Here is a 17,154-nt window from a genome sequence, read left to right as displayed (position 1 = left end):
CTGCTTCTCTGATCTTTGAGCTCCCTTCCAACCAGATCCATTCTGCACCTCCCATCGCTGTGGGGATGGTTCAGGTGGGGGATTCCTCACCCATTCCCCCTTTCTCCCCAGCCCTCAGGGTGATGGCTGAGGGGCTGGAGCAGGTCCTGTTGGTGACAGGTCGATGGCAGATGACTTCTCTAAGCCATGCAGAAGGAGGTAATGAGACGGTGGTGAAATCTTGCAGGGATCTGTGTCAGTGCCCTAATCGCGGCTGCTTGGAGATGATAAAACTCATGTCAGGAGGCATCAGGAGGATGTGGCTGGGAAAGGGAGAGGAAAAAAAATAGAGAGGGGATTACATTGCTCCTGGAAGGGAGGGGGAAGGAAAAAGGAAAAAAAAAAAAAAAAAAAAAAAAGAAGAGAAGCAGTCTTAATCTCTCACTGCTGGGTTCAGTGTGAGGCTGAGGGAAGCTTCTCAGAGTCACTGAATTCAGCTCTGAATTCCTCACAGAATGGTGGAAAGGGGGAAGGAACCTCTGGAGATCATCTACAGCTCCCTGAGAGGAGGCTGGAGTGAGGTGGGGGTTGGTCTCTTCTCCCTAGCACCAGGTGTGAGAGGAAATGGCCTGGAGCTGCAGCCAGGGTTGGGTCGGGCATGAGGAACAATTCCTTGGCTGCCAGAGTGGTCAGGGATTGGCACAGGCTGCCCAGGCAGCTGCTGGAGTCCCCATCCCTGCAGAGGGCTTCCAGGAACCTGTGGCCATGGCCCTTGGGGCCGTGGTTTGGTGGCCAGGGTGGGGTTGGGTATCAGCCTGGGGGAGCTGGGGGAGCTCTGCCCAGCCAAGCAGCTCCTGAGCCATGGTGCCAGGGAGCAGCCGTTTGGCAGCCTGGCACTGAAAGAGTGCCCAGCACCCTAAGGCCACCACCCTCCTCTTCCCCTTGCACAGCCATTACCAACCCCCTGACTGCCTTTCCTCCTCCCACCCCCTGTACTCACTCTGCTCCCCCCCTCCCCAGCTCTGCCTGCAGCCCCTCCAGCAGCTGCTGGAGCCTGCAGCCCACTAGGGAGCCAGCAGCTCTTTGCCAGCCCCTCAAGTCCCTTTAACCCACGGCCCTCAGCTCCTCCACCTGCACTTTAGGACCTTTGCTCCCCCAGCTGGCTCTCATCAGCGAGTTCCAGGCTTGCTGCACTGTCTCCTGGGTTATTGATCCCTAATTTCCTCACCCTCCCCATGGGGAATTTGCTCTCTGATTGCTTCAGAAACTGATAGCAGGGAGCAGAGCCCAACCCCCCACCCACCTCCTGCCTCCTCTCAGGGAGCTGTAGAGAGCAATGAGGTCTCCCCTCAGCCTCCTCTTCCTCAGACTGAACCCCAGGCCCCTCAGCTGCTCCTCACCAGACCCTTCCCCAGCTCCTTTGCTCCAGGGTGAGGGTACTGGGGCAGGGGCAGCATCCTGCCTGCTTCCATGCCCAGCTAGAGGAGTTCTGGTGTGGATGGGATCAGCATCTCAGGATCCACTAACTGCCAATTTCCTGGGCACTCCTCATCCTCATGGAACAGCAGAGGCTTTGCCCATGGCTTGCTCAGATCCTTAGTGGTGGATTTCCCATTTCAGTCCCAGAATTCCCCATTTCAGTTGTGAGTTTTCCCATTTAAGTCCCAGAATTCCCCATTTCAGTCTGATTTTTCCCATTTCAGTCCCAGAATTCCCCATTTCAGTCTAATTTTTCCCATTTCAGTTGTGAGTTTTCCCCTTTCAGCCCCAGAATTCCCTATTTCAGTTTCCTTTTTCCCATTTCAGTCCCAGAATTCCCCATTTCAGTTTAATTTTCCCATTCCAGCCCCAGAATTCCTCCTTTTACCGTAGTGGGATGCTGCTGGGGAAGGCAGAGTGCAGGGGCAGGAGCTCTGTGTGCTGCCACAACCCAAGCAGGGCAGGTGTGGGGCAGGATCAGGTCCTGCACAGCAGCACCAGGTCCAGGGGCTGGGGTGAGGATGTGGCCTGAAGGAGCTGCTGAGAAAAGAGCTTCTGCTGGAGGCAGGGCCAGGAGAGTTGAGCTAATCCGAAGCAGAAGGCAGTCTGGGGGGGGGCTGAGAAGTGCAGAACTGGTGGGAAAGAGGCTCCATGGCTCAGGGCTTGACTCTTTAACTCAATTCCTGCTGAGGCTGCTGCTCAGACCCAACCCAGCCCAGCCCCAGCTCTCCCTCCTGAGCAGCTCTGCTGCTGCTCAGCAAAGATAAAGCTGCTGCTGCCCTGCTCCTCCACCTCCCCAGGGCTCTGGGGATGGGGATGTGCCCTGGGTGGCACCTTTCTGGGCACTGGTTGAGCTCTGAGGGGGGCAGGGGAGAGCTCAGAAGGTCAGGGGAGCTACCTGCACTCCATAAATCCCAGAGAGGACAGCTTTGCTTGCTCTCCATTATGACTTCTGCATAAAGAGATGGGAGGGATGGGGCCATGAATCAAATTCCCCAGCTGGGTCAGCAGGAATGGGAGCTGCTCTTCTCTGCCACACCCTGGCTCCTCCTGCCCTGTGCCCCCTCTCCCCCAAAGCCAAGGAGGATTCGGGGGGCTGAGGACTCACTGGCAGAGTAGCCAAGGAGGATTTGGGGGCTGGGGACTCACTGCCAGATTAGCCAAGGAGGATTTGGGGGCTGGGGACTCACTGGCAGAGTGCCAGGAGATTTGGGGGCTGGGGACCCACTGCCGAGTAGCCAGGAGGATTTGGGGCTCTGGGACTCACTGGCAGAGTACCAGGAGGATTTGGGGGTCTGGGGACCCACTGCCAGAGTAGCCAAGGAGGATTTGGGGGCTGGGGACTCACTGGCAGAGTAGCCAAGGAGGATTTGGGGGCTGGGGACTCACTGCCAGAGTAGCCAAGGAGGATTTGGGGCTCTGGGGACTCACTGGCAGAGTAGCCAAGGAGGATTTGGGGGTCTGGGGACCCACTGCCAGAGTAGCCAAGGAGGATTTGGGGGCTGGGGACTCACTGCCAGAGTAGCCAAGGAGGATTTGGGGGGGTGGGGACTCACTGCCAGAGTAGCCAAGGAGGATTTGGGGGCTGGGGACTCACTGGCAGAGTAGCCAAGGAGGATTTGGGGGCTGGGGACTCACTGGCAGAGTAGCCAAGGAGGATTTGGGGGCTGGGGACTCACTGCAGAGTAGCCAAGGAGGATTTGGGGGCTGGGGACTCACTGCCAGAGTAGCCAAGGAGGATTTGGGGGGCTGGGGACTCACTGCCAGAGTAGCCAAGGAGGATTTGGGGGGCTGGGGACTCACTGGCAGAGTAGCCAAGGAGGATTTGGGGGCTGGGGACTCACTGGCAGAGTAGCCAAGGAGGATTTGGGGGGCTGGGGACTCACTGCCAGAGTAGCCAAGGAGGATTTGGGGGGCTGGGGACTCACTGGCAGAGTAGCCAAGGAGGATTTGGGGGGCTGGGGACTCACTGGCAGAGTAGCCAAGGAGGATTTGGGGGGCTGGGGACTCACTGGCAGAGTAGCCAAGGAGGATTTGGGGGGCTGGGGACTCACTGGCAGAGTAGCCAAGGAGGATTTGGGGGGCTGGGGACTCACTGGCAGAGTAGCCAAGGAGGATTTGGGGGGCTGGGGACTCACTGGCAGAGTAGCCAAGGAGGATTTGGGGGCTGGGGATTCACTGCCAGAGTAGCCAAGGAGGATTTGGGGGGCTGGGACTCACTGGCAGAGTAGCCAAGGAGGATTTGGGGGCTGGGGACTCACTGGCAGAGTAGCCAAGGAGGATTTGGGGGCTGGGGACTCACTGGCAGAGTAGCCAAGGAGGATTTGGGGGCTGGGGACTCACTGGCAGAGTAGCCAAGGAGGATTTGGGGGGCTGGGGACTCACTGGCAGAGTAGCCAAGGAGGATTTGGGGGCTGGGGACTCACTGGCAGAGTAGCCAAGGAGGATTTGGGGGCTGGGGACTCACTGGCAGAGTAGCCAAGGAGGATTTGGGGGGCTGGGGACTCACTGGCAGAGTAGCCAAGGAGGATTTGGGGGCTGGGGACTCACTGGCAGAGTAGCCAAGGAGGATTTGGGGGCTGGGGACCCACTGCCAGAGTAGCCAAGGAGGATTTGGGGGCTGGGGACCCACTGCCAGAGTAGCCAAGGAGGATTTGGGGGCTGGGGACTCACTGGCAGAGTAGCCAAGGAGGATTTGGGGGCTGGGGACCCACTGCCAGAGTAGCCAAGGAGGATTTGGGGGCTGGGGACTCACTGGCAGAGTAGCCAAGGAGGATTTGGGGGCTGGGGACTCACTGCCAGAGTAGCCAAGGAGGATTTGGGGGGCTGGGGACTCACTGCCAGAGTAGCCAAGGAGGATTTGGGGGGCTGGGGACTCACTGGCAGAGTAGCCAAGGAGGATTTGGGGGGCTGGGGACTCACTGGCAGAGTAGCCAAGGAGGATTTGGGGGCTGGGGACACACTGGCAGAGTAGCCAAGGAGGATTTGGGGGCTGGGGACTCACTGGCAGAGTAGCCAAGGAGGATTTGGGGGCTGTGGACTCACTGCCAGAGTAGCCAAGGAGGATTTGGGGGCTGGGGACTCACTGGCAGAGTAGCCAAGGAGGATTTGGGGGGCTGGGGACTCACTGGCAGAGTAGCCAAGGAGGATTTGGGGGCTGGGGACTCACTGGCAGAGTAGCCAAGGAGGATTTGGGGGCTGGGGACTCACTGCCAGAGTAGCCAAGGAGGATTTGGGGGGCTGGGGACTCACTGCCAGAGTAGCCAAGGAGGATTTGGGGGCTGGGGACTCACTGCCAGAGTAGCCAAGGAGGATTTGGGGGCTGGGGACTCACTGCCAGAGTAGCCAAGGAAGATTTGGGGGGCTGGGGACTCACTGCCAGAGTAGCCAAGGAGGATTTGGGGGGCTGGGGACTCACTGGCAGAGTAGCCAAGGAGGATTTGGGGGCTGGGGACTCACTGCCAGAGTAGCCAAGGAGGATTTGGGGGCTGGGGACCACTGCCAGAGTAGCCAAGGAGGATTTGGGGCTGGGGACCCACTGCCAGAGTAGCCAAGGAGGATTTGGGGGCTGGGGACTCACTGGCAGAGTAGCCAAGGAGGATTTGGGGGCTGGGGACCCACTGCCAGAGTAGCCAAGGAGGATTTGGGGGCTGGGGACTCACTGGCAGAGTAGCCAAGGAGGATTTGGGGGGCTGGGGACCCATTGCCAGGGAGAATCTAGAGGGCTGGGGTCCACATCCTTCCTCCCCACCATGCTCCTGCCCTCCTAGGCACTGCCACCTGCCCAGGGGTGCTGGACAATGTCACCCTCTCTTCCTCACCATGCTCCTTGCTCTCCTGGGTATCCTCTGTCCCCTCCCCCTCCCCACACTGCTCCTGCCCTGCTGGGCACTGCCATGTCCCCAGGGGCATGAGACAAGGTCAATCCCTCCTCCCCATGAGGCTCCTGCCCTGCTGGGCACCACCATGGCCCCAGGGTCAGAGGCTGATGGCACCACCTCCTCCTCCTCCTCCTCCTGATCCTCCTGCCCTTGTGGGAAGCACCACATCCCTGGGGACATGAGACAATGTCACCCCCTCCTCCCCACGAGGTTCCTGCCCTGCTGGGCACCACCACATCCCCAGGGACATGAGACAATGTCACCCCCTCCTTGCTATGAGGCTCCTGCCCTGCTGGGCACCACCACATCCCCAGGGACATGAGACAATGTCACCCCCTCCTCCCCACGAGGCTCCTGCCCTGCTGGGCACCACCACATCCCTGGGACATGAGACAATGTCACCCCCTCCTCCCCACGAGGCTCCTGCCCTGCTGGGCACCACCACATCCCAGGGACATGAGACAATGTCACCCCCTCCTGCATGAGGTCCTGCCCTGCTGGGCACCACCACATCCCTGGGGACATGAGACAATGTCACCCCCTCCTCCCCACGAGGCTCCTGCCCTGCTGGGCACCACCACATCCCCAGGGACATGAGACAATGTCACCCCCTCCTCCCCACGAGGTTCCTGCCCTGCTGGGCACTGCCATGTCCCCAGGGACCCAGGGTGATGTCCCCCCCCACCCCCCCTCCATCCCAGGGCTCCTCCACCACCAGGAAGCTTTGGGCCATGGTACAAAGCTCTCCTCCAGCCCACCCTGGGAAGCCTGGTGTGCAGTCACAGCCCAAGTGCTCATTAAGTGCCATGCCCCAACTCCATTAATTAGTCCTGTTTCCAGTGGAGCATTCACAGCCTGCCCTGGGTGAACCCCCACCCCCCCCTGCTCCACCTCCCACCCTCCTCTCCCTGGCACACAGCAGCAGCAGCAGCAGCAGCTATTTTTACCCCTCTCCCCTGGAGATGCTTCGTGCCCGATTCCAATCATGGCATTTAAAGACCCCCTGCTGCTCCTGCCACCCCCAGCCAGGCAGGGCAGAGCAGGGCAGAGCAGGCAGAGCTTGGAGCAGCCAGGTTCGCTGCTAGGGCCTGGGGGACACCAGGAGAATCAGAGACCATGGAATGGGTTGGGTTGGAAGAGCTCTTGAAGCTCATCCAGGTCCAAGCCCCCTGCCATGGGCAGGGACACCTCCCACCAGCCCAGGGTGCTCCAGACCTTGAACACCTCCAGGGAGGAGGCATCCACAGCCCCCCTGGACAACCTGTTCCAGAGTCTCCCCTCCCTCACTGTCAAGAATTTCATCTTCATCTCCAGTCTAAACCTGAGAGCTGCTGACCAAGGATGTGTTGGGGCAGACCTGAAGGTGATAGAATCAGAGACTGCATTTCCCTCCCACATCCCTCAGCCCCTCTTCATGGGCACCCAGCACCCATCCTTCTCCCTGAATCACAGGATCCTTCAGCTTGGAAAAGATCTCCAAGTTTCTCCAGCCCAACCTTCCACCCAACCCCCACCATGGCCCCCAACCCCTGGCCCCAAGTGCCATGGCCACAGGGTTCTGGCACCCCTCCAGGGATAGGGACTCCACCACCTCCCTGGGCAGCCTGTGCCAATCCCTGACCACTCTTGCAGCCAAGGAACTCTTCCTCCTCTCCAACCTAACCCTCCCCTGGCACAATTTGAGGCCATTTCCTCTCCTGCCCTCCCCTGCTCTTTGCAAGCCCTCAGCCCCCACACCAGCACTGCCTCAGAGGCTGTGTTTGGTACCTTTCCTTTTGCCTTAACGTGAAGACTTGGAGCCAAAATCCTGCTCCCAGCTCCTCTGCAGGCAGATGGTGTGAGGCCTGCAATATAAATATCTCCACCAGCCTCCCAACACCCACCTGCCCCAAGTGATGCTTCAGTGAGAGGATGCAAAAATGCACCCTCTGAGCTCCCCTGCTGCTGACGGCAGCAATTAACCCTCCCCTGGGCTGCAGCCAGAGCAGTGTCAGCAGGACAAGGGAGGGGATTCTGCCCCTCTGCTCTGCTCTCCTGAGACCCCCACTGGGCCTACTTCTGGTGCCCCCAGTGTCAGAAGGAGCTGGAGCTGCTGGAGAGGGTCCAGAGGAGGCCATGAAGATGATCAGAGGGGTGGAGAATCTCCCCTGTGGGGACAGGCTGGGAGAGTTGGGGCTGTGCAGCCTGGAGAAGGCTCCAGGGAGATCTTAGAGCAGCCTTCCAGTAGCTGAAGGGGCTCCAAGAGAGCTGGGGAGGGACTTTGGACAAGGGCTGGGGGTGACAGGATGAGAGGCAATGGCTTTGAGGTGGAAGGGGAGATTGAAACTGGAGAACAGGAAGAAATTCTTTAGAGTGAGGGTGCTGAGAGACTGGCACAGGTTGCCCAGGGAGGTGTTGGAAGCCTCATCCCTGGAGGGTTTTGCAGCCAGGCTGGAGGTGGCTGTGAGCAACCTGCTGTGGTGTGAGGTCATAAAATCAGAGAATTGTCAGGGTTGGAAGGGAGCTCAAGGCTCAGCCAGTTCCAACCCCCCTGCCATGGGCAGGGACACCTCACACCACAGCAGGTTGCTCACAGCCACCTCCAGCCTGGCTGCAAAAACCTCCAGGGATGAGGCTTCCACCACCTCCCTGGGCAACCTGTGCCAGGCTCTCACCACCCTCCTGGGGAAGAATTTCTTCCTAACATCCAATCTCAATCTCCCCACTTCTAATTTTGCTCCAGGTGTCCCTGCCCATGGCAGGGGGGTTGGAACTGGATGATCCTTGAGGTCCTTTCCAACCCTGACAATTCTCTGACCAAAAGGGTGCCCAAAGCTTTGTGCTTCTGCTGCGAGGACCTCAAGCTCCACCCTCCCTCCCCCTGCCCCCCAACCCCTGTGCCACCATCACCATGGCACAGGGACATGTGCAGCATAGCTGGTTCTGAAAAGCCATTACCCAGGCAGTGTCAGGCTGTCCCCTGCCACCTTTCTTGGGGACTCATCTCATTAGAACAGGAGCCAGGATGTGGCTGAATTTCCACCCTGCTGCTCTCGGTTATCTCTGCGAAAGGGAAGCCAATTACCAGCAGCTGGCAAAGGCTGAAAAAATTATTATTAATTTCCACCAAAGCATATGCTTTGTGTTAACAATCCTCTGTGCTGGGGCAGAAGGGCCAACACCAGCCAGATGGCTTCAACGTGCAGCAGGAGTGATTAAGCCTCTCAGCAGAGATGGGAGGGCCGGGGAGGTGCCCACCCTGCCCGCTGTGGGGTGAGCAGGCAGCAAGCAGGAGCCCAGCTCTGGCTCTGCTCTGCTGCTCTGTGCTGCTCAGATGGAGAGAGAGGATTCTGAAGCTCTGTTCTGCTCTGCTGAGACCTCACCTGCAGTGCTGTGTCCACCTGAGGGATCCTCCAGCACAAGAAGGACGTGGAGAGGGTCCAGAGGAGATCACAGAGGTCCAAGGGTTGGAGAACCTCCCCTGTGGGGACAGGCTGGAGGGGCTGGGCTGGGTCAGCCAGGGGGACACTAGAACTGCCTTCCAGTACCTGCAGGGGCCACAGGAGAGCTGGGGGGGGATGTAGTGATAGGATGAGGGCAATGGCTTTGAGCGGGAGCAGGAAAGATTTAGGTTGGCCATTAGGAGGAAGTTCTGCATCTACTCATTGCAATCAAAACCACTGAGATGTGGTGCTGAGGGCTGTGGTTTAGTGGTGAGCTTGCACTGCTGGGTTAAGGGTTGGACTCCACCACGCTGGAGATCTCTTCCAACTAAAACCACTGATTCTGTGATTCCAGGATTCTCTGATTCCATCACTCTATGACTCTGATTCCATCCTTCCATGACACTCTGATTCCATCACTCCCTGACTCTCTGATTCCATCACTGATTCTCTGATTCCAACCCTCCATGGCTCTGATTCCATCCCTCCATGACTGATTCCATCCTTCCATGACTCTGATTCCATCCCTTCATGACCCTGATTCCATCCCTCCATGACTCTGATTCCATCCCTCCATGACTCTGATTCCATCCCTCCATGACTCTCTGATTCCATCCTTCCATGACTCTCTGGTTCCATCCCTCCATGACTCTCTGATTCCATCCTTCCATGACTCTCTGATTCCATCCCTCCATGACTCTCTGATTCCATTACTCCCTGGCTCTCTGATTCCGTCACTGATTCTCTGATTCCATCCCTCCATGGCTCTGATTCCATCCCTCCATGACTCTCTGATTCCATCCCTCCATGACTCTGATTCCATCCCTCCATGACTCTCTGATTCCATCCTTCCATGACTCTCTGATTCCATCCCTCCATGACTCTCTGATTCCATTACTCCCTGGCTCTCTAATTCCATCCCTCCACGACTCTGATTCCATCCCTCCATGACTCTCTGATTCCATCCCTCCATGACTCTCTAATTCCATCCCTCCATGACTCTCTAATTCCATCCCTCCATGACTCTCTGATTCCATCCCTCCATGACCCTAAAATTCCATCCCTCCATGACTCTCTGATTCCATCCCTCCATGACTGTCTGATTCCATCCCTCCATGACTCTGATTCCATCCCTCCATGACTGTCTAATTCCATCCCTCCATGACTCTCTGATTCCATCCCTCCATGACTCTCTGATTCCATCCCTCCATGACTCTCTAATTCCATCCCTCCATGACTCTCTGATTCCATCCCTCCATGACTCTCTGATTCCATCCCTCCATGACTCTCTTATTCCATCCCTCCATGACTCTGATTCCATCCCTCCATGACTCTGATTCCATCCCTCCATGACTCTCTGATTCCATCCCTCCATGACTCTCTGATTCCATCCCTCCACGACTCTGATTCCATCCCTCCATGACTCTCTGATTCCATCCTTCCATGACTCTCTGATTCCATCCCTCCATGACTCTCTGATTCCATCCCTCCATGACTCTCTGATTCCATCCCTCCACGACTCTGATTCCATCCCTCCATGACTCTCTTATTCCATCCCTCCACGACTCTGATTCCATCCCTCCATGACTCTCTGATTCCATCCCTCCATGACTCTGATTCCATCCCTCCATGACTCTCTGATTCCATCCTTCCATGACTCTCTGATTCCATCCCTCCACGACTCCGAATCCATCCCTCCATGACTCTGATTCCATCCCTCCATGACTCTGATTCCATCCCTCCATGACTCTCTGATTCCATCCCTCCATGACTCTCTGATTCCATCCCTGCCTCTGATTCCATCCCTCCAGACTCTGATTCCATCCCTCCATGACTCTCTGATTCCATCCCTCCATGACTCTCTAATTCCATCCTTCCATGACTCTCTGATTCCATCTCTCCATGACTCTGATTCCATCCCTCCATGACTCTCTGATTCCATCCCTCCAGACTCTGATCCATCCCTCCATGACTCTCTGATTCCATCCTTCCATGACTCTCTGATTCCATCCTTCCATGACTCTCTGATTCCATCCCTCCATGACTCTCTGATTCCATCCCTCCATGACTGTCTAATTCCATCCCTCCATGACTCTCTGATTCCATCCCTCCATGACTCTGATTCCATCCCTCCATGACTCTCTGATTCCATCCCTCCATGACTCTGATTCCATCCCTCCATGACTCTCTGATTCCATCCCTCCACGACTCTGATTCCATCCCTCCATGACTCTCTGATTCCATCCCTCCATGACTCTCTGATTCCATCCTCCATGACTCTCTGATTCCATCCTCCATGACTCTCTGATTCCATCCCTCCATGACTCTCTGATTCCATCCCTCCATGACTCTCTGATTCCATCCCTCCATGACTCTCTGATTCCATCCCTCCACGACTCTGATTCCATCCCTCCATGACTCTCTGATTCCATCCCTCCACGACTCTGATTCCATCCCTCCATGACTCTCTGATTCCATCCTTCCATGACTCTCTGATTCCATCCCTCCATGACTCTCTGATTCCATCCCTCCATGACTCTCTGATTCCATCCCTCCATGACTCTGATTCCATCCCTCCATGACTCTCTGATTCCATCCTTCCATGACTCTCTGATTCCATCCCTCCCTGACTCTCTGATTCCATACTCCCTGCTCTCTGATTCCATCCCTCCACGACTCTGATTCCATCCCTCCATGACTCTCTGATTCCATCCCTCCATGACTGTCTAATTCCATCCCTCCATGACTCTCTGATTCCATCCCTCCATGACTCTGATTCCATCCCTCCATGACTCTCTGATTCCATCCCTCCATGACTCTGATTCCATCCCTCCATGACTCTCTAATTCCATCCCTCCATGACTCTCTGATTCCATCCCTCCATGACCCTAATTCCATCCCTCCATGACTCTCTGATTCCATCCCTCCATGACTCTCTGATTCCATCCCTCCATGACTCTGATTCCATCCCTCCATGACTCTCTGATTCCATCCCTCCATGACTCTGATTCCATCCCTCCATGACTCTCTAATTCCATCCCTCCATGACTCTCTGATTCCATCCCTCCATGACCCTAAAATTCCATCCCTCCATGACTCTCTGATTCCATCCCTCCATGACTCTCTGATTCCATCCCTCCATGACTCTGATTCCATCCCTCCATGACTCTCTAATTCTATCCCTCCATGACTCTGATTCCATCCCTCCATGACTCTCTGATTCCATCCTTCCATGACTCTCTGATTCCATCCCTCCATGACTCTCTGATTCCATTACTCCCTGGCTCTCTGATTCCATCCCTCCACGACTCTGATTCCATCCCTCCATGACTCTCTGATTCCATCCCTCCACGACTCTGATTCCATCCCTCCATGACTCTCTGATTCCATCCCTCCATGACTCTGATTCCATCCCTCCATGACTCTCTGATTCCACCCCTCCATGATTTTCTAATTCATTCAGCAGCCTGCCTGGAGTCAGGACTTGGCCATAGCTCCAACCCATGGCCCCAATCACCACCTCCCTGCTCCTCATCCTGCACTTTCTCATCAACTTCCTTCACTCCCCATTCCAAGAAGGCTCCAGAAGAGGAGACAGGCAGAGAGAATCCAGACCCTCCCAATTAGACAATTTTTCTGAATGAAGGGGGGGGGTGAGGGGGTGGGGGAGGCTGCTCCTCCCTGCTTGGGGACCATGATTGACATCCATCTGAGGGCTGATTAGGGGCCTGTCATTTAGCACCTCTAATGCCTCCCTCCTAATAGCATTAGGGGCTCCTCGGCGAGCCCTTAATGCAGTTTGCAGCTGCACCCTGGCGCCTGGGCTGAGGCTGGAGAGCTGCAGAAGAAGGAGCACAGCTCTAATCTGAGGAGACAGCAACGACAAGAGGAGCTGCCTTGAGAGGGTGCTCAGAGCAAGGAGGAAAAACAGTCCTGGGATGCCCAAACCTAACAGCATCCTCGTCCTGATTGCTCAGGGAGCTTGCTCCTTGGTTTTCCCATCCTCTCCATCCTGGAGATGCTTCTGGCCCCTCCCTGGAGGTGTTCAAGGCCAGGTTGGATGAGGTCTTGAGCAACCTTGGCTGGTGGGAGGTGTCCCTGCCCATAGCAGGGGGTTGGAACTGGATGAGCTTTGAGGTCCCTTCCAATCCAAACCATTCAGTGGGTCTATGGTTCTCTCACTCTGCCCCTCCAAGACTTGCCAGTGCAGCCTTCCCACCAGTTCAAGAGAGAGAAGAGCTACTGGAGAGAGTCCAGGGAGGCTGGGAAGCTGCTGAGGGGCCTGGAGCACATCTGTGAGGAAAAAAATGCTGAGAGCCTGCAGAAGAGCAGCCCCAGAGGGGAGCTGAGCAATGCTCAGCAAGAGCTAAAGGAGCTGTGGGGGGCAAGAGGCTGGGGCCAGACTCTGCTCAGTGGTGCTCAAGGACAGCACAAGGGGCAAGGGGCACAAAGTGGAGCCCAGGAGGTTCCATCTGAAGGGGAGGAGAAAGTTGTTTGGTGTGAGGGTGCTGGAGGGCTGGAGCAGGCTGCCCAGAGAGGTTGTGGAGTGTCCTTGTGTGGAGAGCTTCCAACCCTCCCTGGGCATTGTGCTCCTGGGCAAGCTGCTGTGGGTGCCCTGCTGCAGCAGAGGGGCTTGGACTGGCTGAGCTCCAGAGCTCCCTTCTCACCCTCACCATGCTGGGATTCCAGGATTCTTCCTCTCTTCTCCACCCTGGGACACAGCTCTGGCTGTGTGGTGAGGAGCAGGGGGAGGTTTGCTGGTGCCCCTCCAGTCCTGTGCTCTGAATTAATCTTGCTGGAGTTCTAATCAGCACCACACAATAAGGACAATGACTCCCTAATCAGATTAAAACTCTCTCCATTCATCTGAAGCTTTACCTCCTAATCTCTTCCTCCCCTCCTCTCCACCAATTTTCTTCTCCCAACCCCAACCCATGAAAGCTTTGCCAAGCTTTTACATCCTGCATTTTGATATTCCAGGACAGATCCTGGTTCGTTGTTTTGTTGGTTATTTTTTTTTTTTCTCCTCCCCACCCTACAACCTCATCCAGGCAGATGTTGGGGAAGGGAAGGGTGAAACCAAGAGTGATTTAGTCCAGCAGCAAAGCCCCCAGTGCTCTGTGGTGCTGCTGCTGTGGAAGCTGAGCAGTGCCCCTGGCAGCCAATCCCTCCCCATCCCGAGGGACACGGAACAAATCTCGTTAGAGCCTCGGGATCCTGAAGTGAAGTCTGGAAGGTGTTTTCCATTTTCTTGGGGCTTAATGAAGAAAAATCGTGGTTGGAGGTAGCTGGGAGGAGAAAGGCTTGCAATGGGAGGATGGTGAGGAGAGAGGAGCTGTGTTAACACTGATTAATAATGGATAAGCAGCTTAATGAGCACTAATTAATAATAGCACATGCTTAAGGAATTGACTCTGTGTGAATGGTGGTTTAGCTGTCAGGAGGCTCCAGCCAACCAAGCCTGGCTGTGCCTGGAATGCCTGCAGGCTGGAGAGGGGAACCAGCCTGGTTGTGGACATGGATCCTAGAATCCTGGAATCCTGGAATCCTAGAATCCTGGAATCATAGAATACTAGAATCATAGATTTACAGAATCCTAGAATCCTAGAATCCTAGATTTACATAATCCTAGAATCCTAGATTTACATAATCCTAGAATCCTAGATTCATAGAAGCATAGAATCATAAAATCATAGAATTACAGATTGGTAGAGGTTGGAAGAGACCTCTGGAGCTCATCCAGCCCAACCCCCCCTGCTCCAGCAGGGCACCCACAGCAGCTTGCCCAGGAGCACAGTGCCCAGGGCGGGTTGGAAGCTCTCCACACAAGGACACTCCACAACCTCTCTGGGCAGCCTGCTCCAGCCCTCCAGCACCCTCACACCAAACAACTTTCTCCTCCTCTTCACATGCAATCCCCTGGGTTCCACTTTCTGTTTCCCTTTGTGCTGTCCCTGGGCACCAGTGAGCAGAGTCTGGCCCCAGCCTCTTGCCCCCCACAGCTCCTTTAGCTCTTGCTGAGCATTGCTCAGCTCCCCTCTGGGGCTGCTCTTCTGCAGGCTCTCAGCCCCAGGGCTCTCAGCCTTTGCTCCTCACAGAGCTGCTCCAGGCCCTTCAGCAGCTTCCCAGCCTGCCCTGGACTCCTTCCACCACTTCCCTGTGTGGAACTGTGGAGCCCAGACCTGGAGCCAGTACTCCAGATGTGACCTCACCAGGACAGAAGGGGAGCAGAGCCTCCCTTGCCCTGCCAGCCCCTCTCTTCCTCACGCAGCCCAGACCAAGGCATCCTCCCTTGCTTGTAGAAACAGACCCAGGGGAGGATGTGGAGCTGTGGGCTTAGGAGCATCTCCTCAGCCTGCTGCCTCCCTGGAGGTGTTCAAGGCCAGGTTGGATGAGGCCTTTGAGGTCTAGTGGGAGGTGTCCCAGCCCATGGCAGGGGGTTGGAGCTGGCTGATCTTCAAGGTCCCTTCCAACCCAAACCTTTCTATGATGCTGTGAACCCATCCCACTGCCTTCTAAACCTCTACTGGTCCCAGGCCATGGCCAGATCTGCCTCACTCTGTGCTTTTCCTTGTCCCATTGCTTCCCCTTTGGGAAAACCTGCCAGAGACTTGGATTTTCTCTTGGGTTTGGACCAGTTTCAGGTATTTCTGCACAGGAAGCATCCCTGTGCCCTGTCTGATCCCAGCCCAAGGGGACCATGGCTGGTGAGGATCCATCCCAAGCCCTTCAGTTCAGCACGGGATGGATAGATTGAGACAGAGCTTTAATCACCACACTACATAAAGCACTTAATTAGCCTTATTAAAACTCTGCACTTTGGATTTCCAGGATCCAGGAAATTAACTCAAGCACCTCAGTGTTTATTTGATTGGAAGAGTTTATAAATAATTCATAGCTTGTTGGTTGCAAACCTGCCAGGGTGCTGGGGGACCAGCAGTGACTTCCCAGGGTCCTTAGATCGTGGTGATGGAGCTGGGGTGCACTGGAATTGGGGTGATGGGCACCAGTGGAGACTGGGGGCACAGGGATGGAGCTGGTGTGCACTGGAATTGGGGTGATGGGCACCAGTGGAGACTGGGGAGCATGGGGATGGAGCTGGGGTGCACTGGAGATGGGGTGATGGGCACCAGTGGAGACTGGGGAGCATGGGGATGGAGCTGGGGTGCACTGGAGATGGGATGATGGGCACCAGTGGAGACTGGGGAGCATGGGGATGGAGCTGGGGTGCACTGGAGATGGGGTGATGGGCACCAGTGGAGACTGGGGAGCATGGGGATGGAGCTGGGGTGCACTGGAGATGGGGTGATGGGCACCAGTGGAGACTGGGGACACAGGGATTGAACTGGTGTGCACTGGAGACGGGGTGATGGGCACCAGTGGAGACTGGGAACTATTCTATGCCAGGAGAACATCAGCTGATGGGGATTTGGGGCTGGTGGCCAGCTGTGTAGGGCTGGAGGATGTGGAAGGAGGAAGGGGAGGTGGAAGGAAGAAGGGAAGGTGGAAGGAGGAAGGGGAGGTGGAAGGAGTAAGGGGAGGTGGAAGAAGGAAGGGAAGGTGGAAGGAGGAAGGGGAGGTGGAAGGAGGAAGGGAAGGTGGAAGGAGGAAAGGGAGGTGGAAGGAGGAAGGGGAGGTGGAAGGAGGAAGGGAGGTGGAAGGAGGAAGGTGGAAGGAAGGAGGTGGAAGGAAGGGAGTGGAAGGAGGAAGGGAGGTGGAAGGGAAGGTGGAAGGAGGAAGGGGAGGTGGAAGGAGGAGGAGGAGGTTGCCCCAGAGCAGGTCAGGCCATGCACTGCTCTGGCTGTAGTGGGAAGAGAGGAGCCAGGCACTGCAATCACCATGATGATGAAGCTGAGTGTTTCATCCATAATTCAGAGGAGCTGGAAAATGGTTTAATAAAAAGAAAAAAAAAAAGAAAAGGAAAAAAATACAAATAACCTCGTGGCTGAGAGAGAGGAATTGCTGGCAATGGTCTTATGGATTGAGGATGCCCAGCACTGGCTGCAGCTGGGGGCTGGGAATGGGCATCCCCTGGGGTGTGCATCACCAGATGGAGTGGTGAAGAAATTCTTCCTCAGGAGGGTGGTGAGGCACTGGAATAAGTTGCCCAGAGAAGCTGTGGAGGTGTTGGAGGACAAGGTTGGATGAGGCCTTGAGCAGCCAGATCTGGTAGGAAGTGTCCATGTCCATGGCAGGAGGTTGAAGCTAAATGATCTTTGAGGTCCCTTCCACTCCAAACCATTCTATTGGCTGAGCATCTTTGAGCTGCCTTCAAGCTGTGGGATGTGCATCCCTAGGGATGTGCAGGATGGACCTGCATGGGCTCAGCACCATCTAGCTGTATCCATAATATGGGATGTGCATCCCTAGGGATGTGCAGGATGGACCTGCAT

This window comes from Indicator indicator, chromosome 38 (assembly GCF_027791375.1).
Source record: "Indicator indicator isolate 239-I01 chromosome 38, UM_Iind_1.1, whole genome shotgun sequence".
In the NCBI taxonomy this organism is placed as follows: Eukaryota; Metazoa; Chordata; class Aves; order Piciformes; family Indicatoridae; genus Indicator; species Indicator indicator.
The sequence above is the reverse complement of the archived record's forward strand: the minus strand, read 5'-3'. Positions refer to the sequence as shown.